This window comes from Ambystoma mexicanum, chromosome 11 (genome assembly GCF_040938575.1).
Source record: "Ambystoma mexicanum isolate Mex_15411 chromosome 11, UKY_AmexF1_1, whole genome shotgun sequence".
Taxonomy (NCBI): Eukaryota; Metazoa; Chordata; class Amphibia; order Caudata; family Ambystomatidae; genus Ambystoma; species Ambystoma mexicanum.
Window position 1 is genome coordinate 210,814,071 of NC_090934.1, and position 7,925 is coordinate 210,821,995.

Sequence of the window (7,925 nt, forward strand, 5' to 3'; positions counted from 1 at the left end):
AGGTAGCATAATAAGGATGCTGGGGCCGAGGCACCGTGCAGAGGATTGGCGAATAAGGGGCATCAGTGACATATGGTAGTGCCTGATAACAGCACCGTCAGAGGGTTAGGCTAGTATCAGGTTGTGGCTAAGTATCAGGCAAGCAAGGGTACTAGTGAATGAGGTGCAGGTATATATAATGGGATCACCATACCCACAAAAAGGTCTGTGATGTCTAGGCTAGGCACAGATCAAGCAAGGTATAGTCTTTAAGCTCGGTACATAGGCAAGGTATAGCAGGTTGGCTATGCACATATCCAGCACAGATATATATAATGTGATCATCATATCCATAAAGGTTGGGAATGTTCAAACTAGGCATATGTCAGGCACGACAACATGGTCTGAAAGCGACCAAAAGGCACAGCGCAGTTTTAAAAGTGGTCTGAGAGCGACCATAAGGCACAACACAGTCTAAAAACGGTCTGAATGCGACCATAAGGCACAACACAGTTTAAAAAAGTGCTCTGAATGCGACCATAAGGCACAACACAGTTTTAAAAAGTGGCCTGAAAGCGACCATAAGGCACAACACAGTCTGAAAATGGTCTGAGTGCGACCATAAGACACAACACAGTTTTAAAAAGTGGTCTGAATGCGACCATAAGGCACAACACAGTCTAAATGTGGTCTGAATGCGACCATAAGGCACAACACAATTTTAAAAAATGGTCTGAATGCGACCATAAGGCACAACACAGTTTTAAAAAGTGGTCTGAATGCAACCATAAGGCACAACACAGTTTTAGAAAGTGGTCTGAATGCGACCATAAGGCACAACACAGTTTTAAAAAGTGTTCTGAAAGCGACCATAGGACAGAACACAGAGTAGTTCGGCACTATGCTGAGGTAATGCGGTAGACAGGACCGATGTTATAGTTAGGTGGAGAGCTATCAGCAACCTAGACCTGTGCAAGTTTAGGGTGTGGCCATAAGACTACTAAACGGGAATAGGTATAGAACAGGCAATAATGGCAAGGTCAAATGCAGGTTAAACAAATACTGGGGATGGCAGGCATGGTATGACAGTTATGCGTAATACAAAGCGATATTTTGTGTGCTCAACAGGCACCACGCTATGGGCTAGTCTAGGCGAGCATACTTGTATGGATTAGATGATGGGCGCGGCCAGACTGCCTTGCCTATGAGTCAGTTCAGAGTTACAGCGGAATGCTAGGATTAAGTGTGTATATATAAATGCAAGCTTCATATGAGAACAGATGTTCTGGAGCAAGCGAATTTGAATGCAGGTTCGCAAGATCAGGGAAGAACTCGGCAGTGAGGAGACATTTTGCACTTGGGATAGGAGGGTCAAAAGGTAGCGGTGCTGAGGTGACTTGCGAATTGTTTACTAGTGATGTGTTACGGGCCGAGGCGGTGTCGATCTCGCGTGCATGTCATTATTGTTCTAGGAGATTGGCTTCCTGAGTAATGGGAGATACGGGCTCAACGCACAACCAGTGCGCGAACAGGCGCAGAACAGGGCCTTTTCTTGCAGGGCCTTCTCGTGTAAGGGCCGGCTTCCGCCTGCCGGCGGATGTCGCTGTAGACAAAAGGAGGCCCGTTGCTTAGCAACGGTAAGCAGCCTCGATGTGGGGCCGCGTTGCGCCGGCCATCTTTGGACCAGGCTGCTTTCTGAACAGCTGATCTGGTGCCGTAATCGCGCTCATAAGAGCTTCAAATAAACATGCAGGCACAGAGAGTGCTCACCAGTACTGCTGGGAGGCGCATCCACTCAGGGTCTCTTTGTAGATGTAGCAGGAGAGGGTTCATGTCCTCTCTGGATTCCAGGGATCAGTTGTGATCCCTGGAATCCCAATAATACCTGGGGTGCTGAAACAAAGATGAATAAGGAGTCACTGGGGAGGGAATGTGACTTTAAGCGTGGTGTTTAAAACCTAATCAGCTGTGCAGGACATTTAAACCTGAACTTTTCCTACAGCTAGAGGATTGAGAAGGTAGCAATGAAAGAGGCTGCAGAGTACGCGCTGCAGGAAGCTAAACCGGCAGCAGAGGCAGTCCAGAGGAGAAGAGCCATGGGAGAAGCGGTGAACGTCTGCCTACAGCGGATCAGCAGCATTCCAGACTAGAGAAGAGAAACTCCGGCAACGAGAAGGTGAATGAAGCTCAGCGGGGTCAGGAGAGAAGAGGTCCTGTAAAGGTGCACAAGTCCCAGCCGCAAAGCAAGCGAACACCGACACGGGAACCGAACAAACCTCTGCATAGATGGGGATGCCAGCCCCACAGAAGACTCTGTCAACCACAGCATGGCATACCGTTGAGTCAGCATGAGAGTGAAAGGGGCCCCGGGACATGCAAAAACATGAAAGAGTATTTAAAGAATATTTTTGAATACCGACCAAATCAAAGTAAAATAAAAAGGCAAATATGGTACAATTTTCCTGATGTCAGTTGGGGGAAACCTGGGGCCAGCATAGCCATAAGTCAAAAGACAATGGGAAATGTTAGGAAAGCATGGTGTCAAAGTAAGACAGACACAGTTCAAGGGTGTTCATTGAACTTTATCAGGGGTGTGAAAAACGCCTATCTAAACCTAAATCTAAGATGGGAGCAAGTTACGACCATCAAATAATAATAAAACAGTGCTGGTGGCGTCTAGCTAAATAAAAAGGGCCTATATGAAAAATAAATATTGCCAATCCATATCGTTATGCTACAAAATAGTGTGGGATAATGTTCACGTTTTTAAACGGGACAAGGTGGGTCACTCAAGCACAGCACACTACTGGCTTTTTTGGCACGAGGTCACAGTTCCTTTTACCAACATCAGGGCCTTATGTGCCCAAGTCTCCCTTGTTGAAAGTCTCTTGCGTCAGAGGGCCTGATGTACCATAAACAACAAAGAAAGTTCCTTTCTCAATATTCACATCGGGTGATTTACTCTTAACCCGGGATACCCCTCAGCCGGACTCCGATCCTTCTTTCACCATTAGCCACCCTCAGTTGGGTTCAGACTAACTTCAATTTGCAGGCATCCCACAGTCGGTTCATATTTGCCACAACAATCTTCTCGGGTGTGTTACTGTCAGGGCCATCTTAAATACTTTGGGGGCCTGGGGCACAGACACCTTTGGGGCCCCCCTCCACTGATCCAAAGGAGTTAAAAGATCCAAAATATCTGGTCGTGCCCTCCCACCCTGATCGTACTCACAACCCATAGCTTGATGTGCTCCTTTGCAGCAATCAAAATAATCATGGGTACACCCTTTCTGTCCCACTACCCTGTTAATTCTTGCTGTAATCTGAAGGATAAACAAGTAGCTTTTGAAGGCCAACATTAGAAGTAAATGACAAGGGTACTTGTGTTCTAGCATAGGTAGAGCACACTTTTCATCAATAACAGGCACAAGGAAGGTAGAGCGGCCATAGTCGCAGAACACAGATCGTATGAAAAAGGTGCACATAATCCAGAATAGACAGATGACTCCAATTAGGTGCCTAATACAAACAGGAAACCAATTGAAAGCAAGGAGACAGATACAGATACCATAGAATAGCCAGTGGATGAAGATTAGAAGCTAACAGGAACAAGTCCATATTCAGGCATACTGAGATTCGAAGAAGGAAATGGATACTAACAAGGGTTGCCATTAGAGAGCAAATTAGCTCTGGTGTGCAACATATCAAAGCTCACCATTATTATAGCGGAAGCAACACTAGAGCCAGTGAAACCATGAGTGAGGCTTTTTTGAAGATGACACACTGAGAACAAAATCCCTCTGAAGAGAGACAATTTCCAAAGTTTTAGGGACAGGTCATTTTGACAGGTTAGGCAATATACGAGATTAAATGAGATGACCAGGATCACACATTGGTTAAGAGGTGACACTGACATTTGCACTCGCTCTGCAATGTCTGCACTTTACCATTTTCCTCTCCAGTTCTTACCATGAACTAAAATGATCCCATTTGCTAGGACTGACCTGCAAAGTACACAATTCACATTATCAAACATGACAATTTCTAAAAACAAAAAGTTATGGAAGCATATTATGCAAAATGGGAATTATTCTAGCTTTATTTATGTGATCCTAATAGATTTTATCCGGGTTACTATTTTGCAATTAAAAGTTTTAAATACACCCGAAACACAGGCTTGTGAAACTGTTATTAATAGACGTGCATAAAAACCTTTCAATTGTACAAAAGGACAACCCGTTTTTTGTGACAAATAAGAAAAATATGCTTGCCAGAGGCCTGCGATATCTGGTCCAGTGTCTTCTCTCTAGAACCCCTTCCACTACAGGAGGAATGCTACAGGAGTTGTGCTGCAGTGACTGCACAGACTATGAATGCTACAATGAACACAGAAAGCAGAGCAGAATGTACCTGTACACAACAATTACAAAATAGGTTTAGAGTCTCAGTAGCATCTCATAAAAGGTGCCTTTTAAGTCTGGTGAACAGTGCAAGTTACTTCTTTAGATACAACAGGCTTGTGGGGCCCCCCTCCAAGGTGGGGGCCCGGGGCAAGTGCCCCTTTTGGCATAAAGACGTCTCTGGTTACTGTTCACCCAGGATACCACTCTTCTGGGCTCAGACCCCTTTTCTACAATTAGTCCCCCTCGGCCAGGCGCAGACCAATTTCAGTTTACAGACAGAGACTTTCGAATGTACACAGGAGTCAACGTAACCCGCTGCAGGACCACTTTGATTTCAGAGTTCAATAATTCTTCCCCGCTCAGGGGGGTACCAAACAGAAACTTTCGAGTGAGCACCCACGTGCCACCAAACCACTCTGTATCTGGTACCTATTTCGATTTCACAAAGTTCAATTTTATACAAGTGCTCTTTCTTCATACAATGTTGCCGCATAACACAGTCCGGTCTGCTATCAGTTTCTCCAACTCACCGACTGTGCTGAACTCATTGGCGTTGCTTTGCTGTCGCAGTCAAGGACAGTACTACAGTGGCAATCGCTTCTCCCCGCCTTGGTTATCAATGCAGGAGTGCCCTGTGTACCTTTCACAAATGCTACACTGTTCGTCAGCTGCAATTCCCGGTCTTATGTTTCTTTTCCCTGAGGCTTCTTGAAAGTCGCGGTTCTGTGTTTAAAAGTGCAAAAGTAATTCCCTCATTGTCAGCCTCTCTGATCTCGCCACCTTTCTCCTTGGTTTAAACTGCCATCTCGGATTTGCTGCATCCTCGTGCGTTTTGCCTTGCTCAGGGTGTGTTTTTGTGCTCTGCTTTTTATCTGTGTGGCGAAGTGTGATGGAAGTCGGGTTTGTGTATTTATTGGTAATTGCCTGACTCTGCCGAATCCTTGTGTTGGGACACGTCAGGTATACGGCTCTGGTTTTAGTCTGTTGTTGCTCACAATGAACCGTCTGTGAGAAAGTCTTTGTGTCGGAAAAGGAGGGGGGTTGAGTTTCTAGGTATCCTATCTGGTCGGATGGGGAAAAGATATTATAAGGAAGGGGATACTGCGTCTCGCCCTTCGGTGTCCCACTCCCTGAAGACCCCCCACCCATCCAGGTGAACCCCACTCATTGGTCCACCCCCAGAAACTGGATCCACTAGCGATGGCCGTGTCCTGGCCACCTGGATGAAAGATCCCAGGGGACTAGCGGGAGAGACACCTTCAGGTTTATCACTGAAAGAAGTAGAGGCAAACTGGTGCAATTCTCCTCACATGAGAGATCAGCTGGGGGAAACCTGGAACCAGCATTGCTACAAGTCCAAAATCATTGGTAGAGAGATAAGGAGGCACAAGTTTGGCTGACAGCTCTCCTGACTCGAAATGTTAGTTGGGAGAGATCTGGAGCAAGCATTGTCAGGAGCCAAGAGAAACTGAAAGAAAGGTTGACAGAAAGAGCTTGATCAAACCCTCAATTGTCAAATGTCTGCATCAGGGGAAATTGGCAGAGGTAGCCACTGAAGTTAAAAAGTTGTATTACTGAAGAAGGAAGAAGATATTCCTGGCAGGAGAGTAAACCCGAATATCAAGAATGTTCTTTTTAGTTAAGACTCTCTTCAAACTGGATGGTAGGTGTAAACGAAAGGCAACAGGATTAACTTGAGACATGATTGGAAAAGGGCCTATGTACCGTGCCGAGAATTTTCCAGGGTGGATCCAGCATGGGAGATATTTGGTTGATAGCCAAACTTTGGTACCAAAGTCCCATTTGGGATTCTGTAACCTCTTCACATCAGCATATCTCTTATATCTCTTCCTACTGTCTTCCAGATTCTGTGATGCCTCTGTTTGAATACGTTTTAATTCATGGTGATGTTGGTCTACTGAAGGTACTGTCGTGGGCGATATTCCAAAAAGAGGAATGTGTTTAGGATGGAAGCCGTAGGTGAAAAAGAAAGGACTGATTCCTATGGCAGAGTGTTTGGAGTTCTTGTAGGTGAATTCCGCCATTGACAAAAAAGATCCACACTTATCCTGTTCTTGATTGCAAAAACAACTGAGGTATTGTTCTAGAGTGGCATTTAAGCGTTCAGTTTTCCCGTTGCTTTGTGGGTGATATCCAGATGATAATGCTCGTTTGATACCCAAAGTACTGCACAAGGTAGACCAGATTTTTGATGTAAATTAAGATCCTCTATCGGACACTATAGTCCGAGGCAAGCCATGTAATCTGGCCACGTCTCTCAAGAAGACCTCTGCCGCTTCTGGTGCAGATGGTAATCCAGGAAGAGGTGAGAAATGTGCCAATTTGCTTAGAGAATCTACCGTAACCATAATGGCAGTGAATCCTCTCGAGGGAGGACGGTCTACAATAAAGTCTGTAGATATGTGTTCCCATGGTCGTGATGGCAATGGTTCTTGTTGGAGAAGGCCGAAAGGGTTTTGAGTGGAGTGTTTACTAGAAGCACAGACTGGACACACAGCCACGTATGCCTTAACATCTTTAGCCATGGTAGGCCACCAAAAATACCTTGTTACAAGATTCAGGGTTGGCCCTTGGCCCTTGTGTCCTGCCGAAGGGAGATCGTGGCACCAGGACAATGCTTGTGTCTGAAGTTCCTTGGACGGTAGGTACAACATGCCATGATGGAAGTATAATGATCCCTTTCTTTCCAGGAGTGGTTGGTAGTTTTGGGGTACCTGTGTCAGACTGGTAGAGTGTTCCACTTCCTGCAAGAAAGAACTGACAACCCCTAGGATACGGTTCCCTGAGAGTATTCCTTCATGCTCTTGATTGTCACTGATGTTCTCTTCCAAACTTCTGGATAAGGTGTCTGCCAGCATGTTGTCCTTTCCCGGAAGATAGATGATGTTAAAGTCATACTGGGAGAAAAGATAGGCCCACCGGGCATGTCTGGAGTTATGGCACTCAATCTGTTGGAGTACTTTAAGATTCTGGTGGTCTGTGCGTACCAAGACAGGATGTGCCACCCCCTGCAGCAGATGTATCCATTCAATGCATGCTTGGGGTATAGCCAATAATTCCCATTCCAGGACGGAGTAATTTCTTTCACTAGGAGTAAGGGTCCTGGAATAGTAAGACACTGGGTGTTCCTCGCCGTCCTTGTTTGCTTGAAGTAAAGCTACCACTATCGCACCGCCAGAGGTGTCTGTTTCCACCACAAAAGGAAGGGATTGGTTGGGTTGGATTAGGATTGGATTAGTGGTGAAGGCATTCTTGAGCTGTTGAAAAGCTTCGTCAGCTTCCATATCCCATTCAAATCTATGTCCTTTCTTCAACAGTCTAGTAATGGTTAATACAATGTCTGAAAAGTTAGGAATTAACCTCCTATAAAAGTTTGATAACCCCAGGAACCACTGGGTATCCTTAGGGTTCTTTGGGGTTGGCCAGTGCAATACAGCTTTAACCTTTTCGGGATCCATCTGCACCCCCTCTTTAGAGAGGATGAAACCCAAAAAGGACACAGAAGAAGCTTCAAAGGTGCAC